Raw genomic sequence first — 16,738 nt, 5'->3', positions numbered from 1 at the left:
CCAACCATTCGAGCCATGTCAGTTTGGAAATCTGGAATCACATCTTCCTCCGAATCACCACTGCCATCTTCCAAACCATCATCAGCAATGTCGGCATTGCTTGTACCAGGATCAACACCACTGGCAGCAGATACACCTGATGAAGGAGCCCATGCAAATGCTCTAGTTGCGACAATGTTGGAATACATTTGGCCAAATTTATTCTTCAAAGACGGCTCAATACCGACATGTCTGAATTTTTTGGCTCCTTTAATTTCCTGCATATAAATTAAATAAAGTAATGAAGGATCAAGACTAGTAAAATTTTAGGGCTAGAATTTGACAATAATAAAAGAAATTGTTAGGATGACAAGGAATGTACCTAAATTTTTTGTTTCCACCACTCATCACTAGCTGTAATTGTGCCTAATTCACTATTCCAGCCAACACCAGTTTCAGAAACCAGCTTATTCCATATCCTCCAATCCTTTTTGCATCCATCCCATTTGTTTTTCAATTGTGTTTTAGTGAATGCATGCCTAATTTGTTCTTTGAATGATGTTATAAGAAATTTCCACCCCGTTTTATCGAAATGAGTATTAGGTCTCATTCTCATATCAATTGCCTTAATGCATATATCACAAAATATATGCAATATTTCCTTTGTCCAAGCAGCCTTAACAAAAGATTCAAGACCTTCCATGATATCTTTTAACACATTTAACAAAAGTTTGAAATCAATAAATGATATCAATTAAATGGTGGCACATAAATAAACCGTGGACTAAAACAATAATAAAGCACTCAATATTCAGCATTTACAAAAGCTGTGTGGTTAGCAACAAACATTAACCATGCATGTATTTGAATGAGAATGTTCATGTTAATTTGTAATGAAATCTAATCGCAACCCATTAATTTTCAACTATTCAGAAAACTCAGTTTCAACCATAATATTTGAATGATCAAGCAACACTTCATTGCCATCATGCTGTTTGGAAGAAAAAAATAGAGGGAAAAAACAAACAGAACATAATTTATTTCTACATTCAAAGAAACCCAGCTTTCTTTCGTAGCATGCAATTACACAAAAGTAAACTCAAAATTTTAATTTTGACTGCACAATTATAAATAAAAGTAGTCCTACACGACATGCTAACATGAACTCATTACGATAATTGTCAATTGCAGAACACACGGTAATTGATCATGCAGGTACACAGACATGCAATTTTTCATCTAAAAAAAAGAAAATGAAGATGGAGATAAGGCAGGAACTTACCTCAGTCTAGCTCTTTAGGTGATCGAAAAATTTCTGTTCAAAATAGCTTTAAAAAGTTACTATAAATCTACAGTTCAGCATTACATGGGAATTTTTGCGAAAAAGAGAGGATCATAAAAACTAATATGCTGGCTAACGTAAAGGAATCAAGCAAACACACATAAAATTAATTTTTTTACCGGTTAAGCAGACCACTGATGGGATTACAACAATTTATATATAAAAAAAAAAGCTTGTAAAGAACTCTATAGTTTTTGTGTCATATTCAAAATTAATCAGCATAGATGAATCAACCAGGGATAACTGTTATTTTTTATGTTTCTCATCATGCACAAAACAGAGTCCAGAGCCAGTTTTTAGCCTTCAAACAAGAAGATAGAAAACAAAATCTTGAAAAAAAAAAAAAACTAAAACCATTCAAGCCTCAGACCGTCCTAGTTCATGAATTTACAACAGTTTAGGCAGATCCATAGACCTGCTTTCAGTTTCAATCAGTGTTTGCATCATTGGCTAACAACACAGTAATTAAAAAAACCCATGAAAGCTGAGACTTGAAGACATAAAAGCAGAAAGATAGAGAGCATCAGATCTTCCTATAGCTTTGCATATAAATCATAAGAACCCAAGAGTCTGAGCATTCAACAATTCAAAATATTCGTCATTTGCCTCTCCAGATTGAAAAAAAATAAATTCAAAGAATTGTTTAAAGCAATGCAAAAATTAGAAGAGGGGAAGATAGAGGGGGTTTTTGGAGAAGGTGAACGGCGGTTTAGGGCTGAGTTTTTCAGAAAGCCATTAGTGTCCCTTTTATAAATATTTACAAATCAAAAATTTGTAATTGAGCATGCAGCAGCAATGAAATTTTTCATCTAAAAAACCAAAAATGAAGATGGAGATGAGGGAGGAACTTACCTCAGTCTCTGTGTTTTTGTGCTGCAAACCCTAGCGGTGTTGCAGCTGTGTTATGCAAAATCAAAAACCCATTACAAAAATTAGATTTTGAGAAACATGTTAAACAAAATTGACAAAGGGAACGGACAGTACCTAGTATCTCGCTCGTGGACCTTTCCCGGGACCAATCTCTTGGTTTTTTCCTGCAATTGTAACAATGGAGGGACAGATCGGTGACGGGTTGTGTTTGAATGGACAGAGGGGAAGAAGCTTGTCTGGCGTTGGTGGTTAGGGCAAATAGAAACGGGGTTGTAGCAAGAGAAGAGAGAGGAGAACAATTTGGGGAAGGAAAATGGGGTTTTTTAGTTCATCAAATTGATCTGCAACCGTAAGAAAGTTTGGAGGTTGACCGTAATCCGTGGTGAACGGGAAAGTTTGGTGGTGAGAGAGAGGTGAAACCGAATGAAGGAAACTGGGCGTGGATCTACAACAACTGCTTCCAGTGAAATTTTGGTTTTTTTTTTACCGTTGGGAAATTGGGTTATTGCAAATTGATGAGGGACAGAGAGAACAGTTGGGAAAACAATTGGAAATTATCGATGATGAGAGAGAGCAGAAATGCATGAAAAGCAAAAGGTAATTGCTTTTCACTTTTTGCATTTGAAACGCAATTTCTAATGGGACCCACATAAAATTAAACTGTGGTTCGTGGTTAACCAAACAGGTGTTTTACTGCTTTTTTCTAAACCGCAGCCGCACCAACATTGCCAAACACCATCTCAAAAAATATGAAAAAGTTAAAGAAAGTAGTTGAAGAAATAAAAAAATATATATATAAGAAATTTTGAATTCCATTTAAACTCAGAAAAAAAAATGTAAAAATTGAAAATTTCAAGTTTTATGGTTTTTTATTCAATCATTTACCGTCAATTTTGTTCATTACAATCTAGATTTAATAGATTTCACTACAAGATTTCACAGTTTTACCGACGGAAATATTCCGTCGGTGTGTGACAGAACGTTCGTCGGTAAATTATTTACCGACTATATTACCGACGGCATAATCCCGTCGGAATACCTTTTGTCGGTGATTCCACATTCCGTCGCTATATCGGTCGGTAATACAAAAAAAACATTTACCGACGGTTTTACCGACGGACCGTGCGCGCCAAAAAAAAAAGTTTCTCGCTTGGAATATACCGACGGAATATGTTCCGTCGGTGTTATGTAAATACCGACGGACTACATCCGTCGGCAAAAGTGTCGGTGATATTTCATACCGACCGAATAAATCCGTCTGTAAATTCGTCGGTATTTTTATACCGACGGATTATTTTCGTCGGTGAGTATGTCGGTGATGGGATGGCATACCTCAGACACTGGCCAATGCCGACGGATTTATTCCGTCGGTAAATCCCTGTGTAATTTTTTTTTTAATTATTTAGAAAAAATAATATAAATTAATAGTAATACAAACCAATTATGCAAATAAAATTTATATTAAGCAACAAAAACTCAAAGTTAAATAATATTCATTACAAAAATGAATGTGTTTAAAAAAAAAACAATTAATATAAAGGTGGAGGAGGAGGAGGAGGAGGAGGGTGGGGGTTAGGCGGCCAAAAAGGATTAGGCGCACATGTTCCGCCTTGTGTCATGTTCATGACCATTTGACGAAGCTCTTCATAGGCCGCTCTTTGTTGTTCAGACTCTGCTCTGCGTTGTTCGTCCGCCAATCTGTGTTGTTCGTTCGCCAATCTTTGCTCTTCTTTGAGTTGTGTGTACGCCTCTGATAGGTGGTCGCACCTTTGCTGCAAGGCCACAAACTCCTTAGATTGGGAGCTCGATACAGATTGGGAGCTCCCACCGGTTGAAGCAGTACCGGTCGACCGCAACTTGGCAGCGGTAGTGTTGGAGAGCCCGTAAACCCGATTTTTATCGGGTCCACCTGACGATCCAGCCTCCATCCACAAATCCGGATCGAATTCCGGATGGGTCGAAGGATCATCCCCGTATCTCTCCCTCAACCGATTATTATAGGTCTCCTGAAAAAAAAAAATAATCATATTCAATTCAATAAACATAATAATAACTTACAAAATAAAATGGTTAAACAAACACACCACAAACTGTTGAGCACGGTTGTCAACGAACTGTTGCGTCCCCTTTTGGCGGTCATGACTCCGCACGTGCGTCTCCACAAACAGCTCCATAGGGCTCGGCTCACGTCCAAGAGACGTAGCCTATATATAATGAAAAAAATGTATTAACAACAAATTAATTGAACGATATATTTCATTTAAATTAATCTTACCATCCGTTTTGCATGTGCAGCAAACGGAACGGAGCCGTCGGTGTGCGTTGTAACCGAGCCATGAATTTGCCGATTCCGGTTGCCGGCACCGGACTGTGAGCGTCGAGTGAACCGCTCAGATGTCACGTGCTGAAGATAGTGCGACCATATATCTTCCGGGATGTATATTGGTTTGAAATCCCTCCAAACCGCAACATCGTTCCAGCCTTGTAACCCCTTATCCCTCGCTGTTTTTTTTGCTTTTTTCTGGGCGTCATACCAAAAATCACGCAACCTAATTCACGCACGAAAAAATTACATTTCAAAACATAAATAATTATGTAAAAAAAAGTCGTATTGTTTTCGATGTTACCTAATTGCCGCGTGATTTTCCCACACCCTCCTCACAACACTGTCATGTTCATCGTCCCAGCAGAATCGATGCTGTATATAAAAAAATAATTTTTTAAAATGTTAATAATTTATTTACAATTATAACATGAATTTATAATTAGAAATAAGCTGAAAATTATATATTAACACGAACCTCAAATCTACGAAACCATGCATTGATTTGAGGCATCCATTCAGGATGTCTGGATATCTGACTCCATTGAAACAATGGAATCTCCATCGACGCTTTAAACGCCGATGATATTAATCGGGCGGCCTCAATGTTTGTGAACCTGAAAAGAAATGAAATTAATTTGTGATTACTTCATAAATTATGTTTTAAATTTGTTTTTTTTATATAAAAAAACTAAAACATTAACAAACTTACATTGAAAGATTGTCCTTCCACTGTGCCTCGAACTGGCGGGTAAATTAATTCCGCTTTGAAGGCATGCCGCGTCTGCGATGTGAAACATCGCTGGAAGAGGCAGCATCGGTTGACGGCGCAGGTGGTGTAGGTGCCTCTTCTTGAGAGGCACCTAAGGAAACATCATCATTGCTGCTAGACGAACTGGATTCGACTTGACGACCAGCTCTGGTTTTCATTTTGCGCATCTAAACAATTTTATATTAATAATTGTAAAATAAAATTCAAAAGTTAAAAAAGATACTACCCAAATCCACAAACCTGCAAATATTAACAATAGCCACAACCAATCGAACCAATCTATACTAATTATTCCAACATATTCAACTATTAATCCTAAGATAAATTCAACGTTAACAATTACAATTCACAAATTAATCAATAATTATATTCAAAACAATAAAAAATATAACAAAAAATAAATTCAATAAATTCAACAAATTATACTTCAACAAATTAACAATAACAATTCAACAAATTCAAAAAATTTAAAAAAATTCAATAAATCCAACAATTAAATTCAATTATTCAACAATTAAATTAACAAATATTCAACAAATTCAAAAAATATTCAAAAAATTCAACTTTAACTAATTCTAAGTTAAATTACCTAATAACAATTCTAGTAACACAACAACAAAAAATATTCAATAAATCCAACAATTAAATTCAATTATTCAACAATTAAATTAACAAATATTCAACAAATTCAAAAAAATATTCAAAAAATTCAACTTTAACTAATTCTAAGTTAAATTACCTAATAACAATTCTAGCAACACAACAACAAAAAATATTCAATAAATCCAACAATTAAATTCAATTATTCAACAATTAAATTAACAAATATTCAACAAATTCAAAAAATATTCAAAAAATTCAACTTTAACTAATTCTAAGTTAAATTACCTAATAACAATTCTAGCAACACAACAACAAAAAATATTCAATAAATCCAACAATTAAATTCAATTATTCAACAATTAAATTAACAAATATTCAACAAATTCAAAAAATTCAAAAAATATTCAAAAAATTCAACTTTAACTAATTCTAAGTTAAATTACCTAATAACAATTCTAACAACACAACAACAAAAATATTCAATAAATTCAACAATTAAATTCAATTATTCAACAATTAAATTAACAAATATTCAACAAATTCAAAAAATATTCAAAAAAAAAGGGAACGAAATATACATACCTTAATAATGTGTCAAATTCAAAACTTTATCTACATTGCAACAAAAAACACCAACACAACAAAAATAAAAAAAACTAAAAATAAAATAAAATAAAATAAATTAGAAAAAAAACTCATACCTTTTAATATAATGAAGATTTACAACACCAAATCTTGCTAGAGATTAAAGGTGAAAGTGTTTAAGGATTGAGGGGGAAAAAAATGAAAAATCTAGGCTGAAAAACGCAGGAGAAGAGAAGAAGCGGCGGGGAGAAGAAGAAAAAATGAGGCGAAGCGGCGGGGGTGGAACTTATAGGTCAATTTTACCGACGGACTCCACCGACGGAATTAACATCCGTCGGTAACAGGTTACAAATCCGTCGGTACAAGGTCAAAATTCCGTCGGTATTTTTCGAATTTCGCCCCGAATTTTTAAAAGCCCTCCAAAATTTTCGAAGTCCGTCGGTGATTCCGTTGGTAATCTGACAAGTTCAGGGGCGCATTAATTAACGCACTTTGGGAAACGCGCGGTCCGTCGGTAATTCTGTCGGTAAAATGGGTAACCGACAAATTACCGACGGAGCTACGCCGTCGGTAATACCGTCGATGGTGGTTTTATGTTTTCGAGCTTACTGTGAGATGTCGACGGATGTTATTCCGTCGGCATGGCCGTCGGTGATTGTGGCATTTTGTTGTAAATATTTTCAAACTCTCTGTGAGATACCGACGGAAGGTGAGTCCGTCGGTATTGCCGTCGGTGATTGTGGCATTTTGTTGTAAATATTTTCGAACTCTCTGTGAGATACCGACGGATGTTATTCCATCGGCATGGTCGTCGGTGATTGTGGCATTTTGTTGTAAATATTTTCGAACTCTCTGTGAGATACCGACGGACGGTGAGTCCGTCGGCATGGACGTCGGTGATTGTGGCATTTTGTTGTAAATATTTTCGAACTCTCTGTGAGATACCGACGGACGGTGAGTCCGTCGGCATGGCCGTCGGTGATTGTGGCATTATGCAGGAAAGTTTGTCTTTGTATTGCCTGTTTACCTTCCTGCAGAAACTTAACTGATAAACTGTCCATCACATAAACACAATAACCACATTGCTTAAACAGTAAATATTTTGTTTTACAAAATACATCATCAATAATCTAAATTACATGAGACAAATGTTTTTACATAGGGCTTCATGTTCATAATTAGTCGGAATTTTCTTCTTCTTCCTCGTCAATTGAATTGTCATCATCTTCATCGCAATCTTCAATATGGATATCATCTTCTTCATCGACATTTGGTTGTCCGCTAGAGCTGAGAACAACATTCAACTCCTCTCCGTCAATATCAACAAGACTATCATCGAGAACTCGAAAATTTGAATTTTCTTCCAATTCAATCGAAGGAGCAACTCGATATGGTTCAACCAACTCACGAACTTGAAAGACTTCATCTCGCACACTTGTGTCTTCGTTCTCATCCTGAACAACCTTGACACGACCCCGTGGTTTCGTTTTTAAAACGGACAACCAATCAACTCTTGAACGATCCTTTCTAAATGAAGGGGTGTATGTGTAATAAACTTGTTGACATTGCTTTGCGAAAACAAAGACATCGTTTATGTTGCGGAGTCTAGCTTTTGAGTTGATTTCGACCAGACCATGGTGCGGATCAACTCTGATTCCTCTGTCCGTCGTGTCATACCAATAGCATTTGAATAAAAACACTTTATTCTGCTCGCTATGATATTGCAGTTCGACGACCTCTTCTAATCTACCATAGTAGTCAACTTCTAACTGGCTACTTGTGGATCCCTTAACACAAACACCGCAGTTGTATGTCTTTCTTCCTTGCCCGTATTCTTCAGTATGGAAAACATATCCATTGACAAAATACCCGTTGTAGCACTTAACTTTTCTTTCAGGGCCGAGGCTTAATGAAGACAATGACTTGGGCACACTCCTTCCCATTTGATAAACCTTGTAAATATATGTAATTAAATGTACATCAATACACGGTAAATGAACGAGAATCTCGTAATGACATGCATACGTTAGAATGAGTTTGTGATAGTGCTTACATGTGTTCTGAACCATGTGGCAAATTGTTCATCTTGTAATTGAAAGATCTGGGATTCGGTCAGCTGCGAGTTATTGGAGAGCAAATATTGTCGATGTTGCCTGCAAGTGATAATGAGTGTATGATATTACAATATATAATTAACAATATATTACTGACAAAGTTTAATTACTATTACACATATATAGACTTACTGAATAAATGGTCTCAGCTCATCACAGTTAAATAGAACATAGTTGTGTGCTTGTTTGAATTCTATTTCCGACAAATATCTTCCTCTTACAGCATTTTTAGGTGTGGGTCGTCCAGTATTGGAGAATATTGACAAGTTCCCACTGGAAGGCACTTCACCGCCATCGTCATGCCGTGGAACGCGATTGATTCTTGTTCTCAGATGAGGTTCGAAATAGTACGAGATAAATGTTGATATCTCTTCAACAATATAGGCCTCAGATATCGAAGCCTCAACATGCGCCTTGTTCTTAACCTTTTTTTTTAGATTAAACAAGTACCTGCATTGAAGTACAATTCAAGTATTTTCAAATAAGAAAAACATAGAAAATACTTTAAGATATGAATTCCATTGCAACTGTAATATCTCACCGTTCGAATGGGTACATCCATCTATACTGAACCGGTCCTCCAGCTTTTGCCTCGAACGATAGATGTATAGGGAGATGCTCCATTGAGTCAAAAAATAAAGGAGGGAATATCATCTCAAGTTTGCATAGTGTCTCGATGATATTCGTTTGAAGCATCTCAATGTGCTCAACATTCATCTTGCTGGAGCATATATCTCTGAAGAAATGACTGATCTCCGTTAGTGCATCCCATATTCCCTTTGGCAACAAATCACGAAAAGCTAATGGGATGAGTGTTTGCATAAACACGTGGCAGTCATGGCTCTTCATTCCATACAATCTGCAGTCCTCTATGTTAACAAGCCTTGATATGTTCGATGCATGTCCATCCGGGAAACGCAGACTCTTAAGCCATTTGTAGACTAGCAGTTGTGCGTTTTTCTCTAACACGAAGCTTGCCCTTGGTTTTGCAACCCGTGACTCGTCATAAACCAACTCCATATTTTTACGGTTACAGTATAAAGCTATATCCAATCTAGCCTTCATGTTGTCCTTTGTCTTCCCCTTCACATCCATGACGGTGTTGAAAATATTCTCAAACACGTTCTTTTCAATGTGCATGACGTCAAGGTTATGGCGGAGAAGATTAGTCTTCCAATACGGAAGCTCCCAAAAGATACTTCGCTTTACCCAATTATGGGTCAAACCAAAACCAGGAAACTTTTGCTTACCTGATTGAAGGCCAAACACAATGTCACCGTACTCTGATACAACATGATGCAATTCTTCACCAGAAAGACGCGGGGATGCAACATCTTTTTCAACTCTACCAACAAAGAAATCTTTTCTGTTCTTTCTGAACCTGTGATTAAGTGGCAAGAAGCGACAGTGACAGTAAAAAAAAGAAGCTTTACCTCCGTTTGCTAGCGTGAATGCCTTGTTGTTTTCCATGCAGTATGGACATGCGAGTTTCCCATGCGTGCTCCAACCAGAAAGCATTCCATAAGCTGGAAAATCACTGATAGTCCACATCAAAGCCGCCCTCATAAGGAAATTTTGTTTCCTAGATATATCATAAGTCAGAGATCCGGAGGACCACAACTGCGCCAGCTCATCTATCAACGGTCGAAGACAAACATCTATATTCCGCCCCGGGCTGCTTGGACCGGGTATGATAGTAGATAGAAACATGAACTCCGGCCTCATACACATTCCCGGTGGCAAGTTATAAACTGTGAGAATGACCAGCCAACAAGAATAGGGAGCAGCAAATGACCCAAATGGGTTGAACCCGTCTGTACACAACCCATGTCGAACATTCCTTGATTCAGCAGAAAAGTCAGGATGAACACTGTTAAAGCGTTTCCACGCTTCGCCATCAGAAGGATGCACCATCACACCATCAACGACATCGTGTGTTTGGTGCCATGTCATGTGCTCAGCAGTCCTTGGTGACATAAATAACCTCTGCAGTCTAGGTGTGATCGGGAAATATCTAAGTTTTTTATATGCCACTAGAGTCTTCCCCCTGCCAGTTCTGGGTTTGTAACGGGAATGCCCGCATGTCATGCACTCGGTCATCACAGCATTTTCAAGGTAGTATAACATGCAGAAGTTAGGGCACATGTCAATTTTCTGGTATCCTAAACCGAGGGGTTTCATCATGGACTTCGCAGCATAGAAGTTCTCTTTGAGCCTGTTCCCTTCTGGTAAAATGCTTCTTGCCCAATCAATAATTTTGTCATACCCGGCCTCACTCAACCCGTGATCTGACTTGATGGTGAACACCTGTGCCACAGCCGATAATTTACTGTGGTTTGTGCAGCCATCCCATAATGGTTCGTCAGAATCTTTCAACAAATCAAAAAACCTAGCTGCCTCTGCATTAGGTTCTTCTTCTACGATTGGACATTGATTGACATTATCTTGATTCATTCTCATTGCATCCATAACCATGTTTCTGTAAGGATTAGTGTTGTCATTTGCCGCTTCATGCACGTTGCTAGCACTAGAAGTTGACCCAACCACCGTTTCTCCCATTCTCCTATTACTAACAAATACCTCTCCATGTGCATACCAACACTCGTAATCCTCCACAAACCCTTTGTGTAGAAGATGCATCATTACAACATCTGGATGCAAATACTTTTTATTTTGACACTTCCTGCATGGACACCTAATACCGCCTCTAGTAAAATTTCTGGGAATAGATGTTGCGAAATTAATAAAACCCTGAACCCCGTTACAATAATCCATCCTCCGCAATCCTTGGGGTGAATCTAGATACATCCATGAACGATCATCCATGACTTCTATTGAACCTCTATAAAAAGGACCCATTAATTAAGCAAGCTCTTAATTATTTCAAAACACAACATGTAATTCAGTAATTCTACAAATTAAATTTTAACAATTTTCAAACAAATACAATCTTACAAAATCTAAAACAAACCATAACAAGTATAAAATTATACATTCATATACTACAAGTTTGTTTGAGAAATAACAATAAAACATGTACATCTACTAAAAAATAATAATACATATACTAAAAAAACAATAAAATTAACATTTAAATGTTAAAATTTTAAAAGATAGAATTACTTACAAAAAATGATAAAATCCGTCGGTAAATCAGAACACGGATGCTGTGACCACAAAACAAATACAACTTGTTGTGCTGAGATGAGAAAAAATCTTGTTTTGGGGTGAGGGGGGGCTGGTTATTTTGCAGATGGGGAGGGTTAGGAGTAGGAAGAAGAAGGAGAAATGGGGGAGAGAGTGTCGGCAGAGGAGCCATATATTAACTTTTGCCGACGGACTTACCAACGGACATTAATACCGTCGGTGAATCCGTCGGCAAAACCGTCGGTACACGTCACCGCACGGACCTGCTGTTCAAATCCATCGGTGATTCCGTCGGTATTTTTAACGGTGCACCCGTCACGTCACTGGTACGGATCTGGCATTTCAAATCCGTCGGTGATTCCGTCGGTTTTTTTTTTACGGTAAATAGGTCCCCTCACGCGTACGGGCCCCAGTTTTTAATTCCGTCGGTTATTCCATCGGAAAAATCACCCGCCAAAACCTCCGCGCTACTGCCCGCCCTTTTTTCATTAATTCTGAATTTTCGGTCGGTAATTACCGACGGACTATTTCCGTCGGTAATTACCGACCGAATTACCGACGAATATTTTCCGTCGGTGATTTCGGCCGAAAAATACCGACAGAAAAAATTCCGTCGGTATGTCCGTTGGTATTTAGCGTTTTTCTGGTAGTGTTTTTAAATTCTAAAGTTGTTACCTAGGTATTTAATAGAATATTTCAACTTATAATATGGATTGAAAGTAGGTAAAACAAATGCTAATAAAAATTCTGGTACAGTTAAAGAACAAAATTGATGAATGATAACAAAAAAAAAAAATGTTAGTTGAAATTATTAGATATACTAAGAATTATGTTCTTATCTGATCACATGCACATAAAAACAACGAATTCACTATTTTTTGAAGTAATTGTGGTATGCGTTTTAGGTAAGATTTAACGGTGATGGTAATATGAATATAAAATTATGAGTTCCTGTTTTACTTTCTTTCGTTCGGTTGATTTGGCTTTATTTGTTTTTTAAAGGTGTGTTAAGGATTGTTACGGTGAATTAGTTGTCAATGATTTGGCTTGATGTTGAGATAAATAACATGATTTGATTAAATGTAATGAATATAGTTCCTACATTTGATTATGTGGTTTTAAAAATTAGAATTTTAAAAAATTTAAGAGAAAAAAAATCAATTGATTTGCAGCATGGGTTATTATTAATGTATATTTACAGGTTTTAAAGTTTTGGATAGGCTCCCATGCATAGAAAATGCTACCAAATCTTTTTTGAAAATAGAATATAGTTATAATTTTTTTTTAATTTTTTTTATCAAATTTGTTTGGATTAGGAAGAGAAGGTTAGTAAAGACAAAGACGAACAAGAGTGTTGCTAGTTTTTTAGGCAGCGCTTCTAATTAATATAAGCAGGCGGTTTTGCTAAGAGCCGATCATGATGAGGCATCTTGGGCACCCCCTCTCGATATAACCTCGTCGAGTGTGAGTGTGACTCACAGAGCGGGTGTCTCTTTTAAGCAAGATATTTACATTAGCAAGTATACTGCTCAAAGAAAACCCGACCAAAATATATAAGTTTATTTTTCTTCCTACATGATAAAAAAAATTAAACAATAATGGATAAAGTTTGAATAATTAATATAATGAATGAATTGAAACTCAGGTTTATAAATGTTGAGATTTATTGCATGATAGCATCGGTAATGAAATCATTAATGGAAATGTCTTTGTTTCAATGAAGTCAAGTTTCCAAAAATCTTGAATGGTAGCTTATGATTGATGCATGGTTCGAAAAGTTTAAGGTTAGTATATACATAAACAATTATCTTTTTAATATTTAATAAACTAATTATTTTATAAAATTAATGTGCAAGGAAAAATTTTATTGTGAGGAGGTGGATAACGACATGGCCAATAAAGTATGGGACAATCACAAAGCCATTAGGTAAGATTGAATTCAAATTGTGATAATTTAAAAAAATATAATAAAATTTTATTTTTCTTTATCTTATTTGATTTTTTTATTAACCAAGTTACATTATTTTTTGTACAATGCCAAAAAAAAGCAAAGAAATAGGCAAAAGATAAAGGTCTTCTAAGATGAGAAGCCGTGGCTATATGGAAGGATTTCAAACCATTGTACATCATAAAGGGTATTTGTGACACTTATCTCTAGCATGTGAAATCATAGGGCTTTTTGAGGAGATCATAGTCTAGTTCGGAGAACCGAACCAAGAAGATTCATGGTTCCATGACCATATATACCAGCAAATCCATTTTGTTTGTTTCACATGCAAAGCGAATGGTAAGATTCTATCTTAGATGGATTTTTTTTATAAAAAAAATTGTTGTATTGTATGAAAATATTTAACTAACAGTAGCTTTTTTTTTTGCAGGCTACGGTACTTGGATACAATCCAAGACCAATAAAGCTTTTATACCCACTTGCAGAAGGATGACAAATAGAAAAGAGATGTAGTAGCTCATTGATAATCGAGCCGAGAAGTTCATGGTAAGTAGGATTTGAAGATTTTTTAGATATTGTTTTTTTTATATTTGATGACTTTTTTTTCAAGAAACATATACACACCCAATTACATTAGAAATACAAGGATGATACTTCGACACATCCACAACTTGATCTGGATTTATGGTTGGAGGCTGGATTTATCAGTGGACTCGATATAAATCAGGTTTATAGAATCTTCAACACCGCGGCTGATGATATATAAGCGGGTTGTAGTGTCTTGACCATTAGGACCAAGGTTGTTAAAATCGCGATTCAACTCGTAAAATCATATGTTTTTACGAGTTAATATAGGCTTTACGTGCTAAATCGTTCATAAAACTCGGAAAATCAGTAAAATCGGGTAAAATCGTTAAAATCTGGTGAAATCACGTAAAATCGCGATTTCACCACCGATTGAACGAGTTTACCCGCAGGAAATAAAACTTCAATGTTGCTGTCAGGTGTCGCCTGCCTATTGGCTTTAACATATCAAATGCAATTAAGAAATTCACCGAATTAGTCTTCTCTCTTCTCTTCACATTCACAAGTCATGTTCTCTGCACCAGCCACCAGCCACTTCTGAGAATCAGTGTCCACACAGCAACAACGGTCAACAGCTTCTCTCCAGTCTTCAGAAACCATGCTCTTTTATCATTGCAAAAGTGCTTGACAGGAGTGGATGAGATTAACCTTCCGCATGGTCTGTGGTTACAATGTTTTGATCTGGTGATCTTTACTATGCTAGATGACTTGCTTGAAATTGCTCAGGGACACCAAAAAGACTACCGGAATATGGAAGGGACACTTGTTATTGCTGTAAAACTCCTGTCAAAGGTGTTTTTACAGTTACTTAATGAACTTGCACAACTGACAACTTTCTGCAAGCTATGGCTAGGAGTGCTTAGCCGAATGGAAAAATATCTTAAGGTAAAAGTGAAAGGGAAGAAGAATGAAAATCTTCAGGAAACGGTGCCTAAGCTTCTTAAGAACACTTTGCTTGTAATGAAGAGTAGGGGAATACTTGTGCAGAGAGAACTTTCCATGCGTGTTGTCATCAAAAGTGGGTTTCTTTGAAGATGTTATCTAGTTAATAGATGGAGGATTTAACCCCATAGTCTTTCTTTGAATTCTCTCATCATAGGTTTTGGAATTTTGAGCTTGAAATTTATATTGACTTTCTGGTTGATGTACAGGACTCAGAATTTGAATCTGAAACTTGTATGTTTCAAGTAGTTTATACACGGAATTAAAATATAGTGTACCGTTGTCTGGAGATATGCGATGGTTTTGCAGATTTAAATACAATTCTTCAAATTCTGGATGCTCTGTGGGCTGGTGATTATTATGATCGAAGCATTCAATTAGCTCTTTGTATGACTTTTATTTTAACCATGTATTTTAAGATATTTAAATTATATATGAATTTTTATTTGAAGACTTGAAATATGTATGAATTTTTATTTGAAGCATGTTTTTTAAGGTGCTTGAACTATGTATGAATTTTTATTTGAAGCATAAATTTTTTTTAATGTATTTTAAAATTTCTTACGATTTTACGTTTTTACGATCCGAGTTTGTATGTGGCTTTTCGTGCTGTGTCAAAATTGCGATTTTAACAACCTTGATTAGGACCCTGTAATCTGGATTAAGTCATGAATCACTGGTCGTCTAGGTGATCATACAAGAACAAGTTCAAGCTGAGATGACCTAACTTAGGCCTAAGACAACTGAACTGAAGAATAAATTAAATATCGTCAATTACCTATTAGCAACTCTCATTGGTATTTGTGTTCCACCTTGTCGCTTTCTTGATCCTGGTGAAGTTTTGCCTCATACTCTAACTTTTCTTACCTAAATAGATAAATTGTATTTAGTACTATTTTTTAATTAATAATGCATTTTTTTTATTTAATTCTGTTTATATTTTCCTTTTTATGTTAATTTACTTATATTTTTTTAATTTTTTAAAAGAATAATTACATATAATATTAGTAGATTTACCATCAGTTTATTTTGTCGGTAACATATGTTGCACGTCAAATCCGTGAGGCATCGACTTAGCAATTTTTTGTTTCTTGTTTGATTGATTGGTTTGGTTTGTTCGGAGTCGCCACCTAGTATTTAAATGAGGGCTACTAGGAAACCCGGATGTTGGTCTTGTCAGAGATTCACGGGTAAGGGACTGGTTGTGGTTAGGGAAGGTATTAGCACCCCTAACGCACCCTACCTGAGGTAAGCTGCTTCGTGAACTTGATGTATTAAAGAAGTTTTAAAAATTCTGTTCTTTCATCAAATTTTAGAAATACGACTTATGTGTAAGTTCATAATTCTTTATCCATGAGCAAATCAAAATATTAAATACTTCTTTATTCTTGCAATTTTATCATACAAAAAAAATTCATAAACAAAATACAAATTACACATTTCCTTTTTCACTATACTTTTCTTTCTTTATTTTGTTTTTTTACATCCACATTACAAATTATATAAAAAAAATTCAAAACTAAACAAA

The 16,738-nt window shown here is 35.9% G+C and overlaps 3 non-coding genes across 3 annotated transcripts; all 3 read right to left on the bottom strand.

The window, feature by feature from the left end:
• Window positions 1–1,513: 1,513 nt before the first annotated feature.
• On the bottom strand, window positions 1,514–1,598 carry LOC118027510 (small nucleolar RNA R38). The gene has a single exon (XR_004683834.1). It is a non-coding gene; the product is annotated as a small nucleolar RNA R38 (small nucleolar RNA).
• Window positions 1,599–1,682: 84 nt separating this feature from the next.
• LOC118027509 (small nucleolar RNA snoR20a) lies at window positions 1,683–1,772 on the bottom strand. Its single transcript, XR_004683833.1, has one exon. It is a non-coding gene; the product is annotated as a small nucleolar RNA snoR20a (small nucleolar RNA).
• Window positions 1,773–1,841: 69 nt separating this feature from the next.
• LOC118027508 (small nucleolar RNA snoR64a) lies at window positions 1,842–1,916 on the bottom strand. Its single transcript, XR_004683832.1, has one exon. It is a non-coding gene; the product is annotated as a small nucleolar RNA snoR64a (small nucleolar RNA).
• Between the last annotated feature and the right edge of the window lie 14,822 nt (window positions 1,917–16,738).

The sequence above is a fragment of the Populus alba genome, chromosome 1, assembly GCF_005239225.2.
Source record: "Populus alba chromosome 1, ASM523922v2, whole genome shotgun sequence".
NCBI lineage: Eukaryota > Viridiplantae > Streptophyta > Magnoliopsida > Malpighiales > Salicaceae > Populus > Populus alba.
The sequence above is the reverse complement of the archived record's forward strand: the minus strand, read 5'-3'. Positions and strand labels throughout refer to the sequence as shown.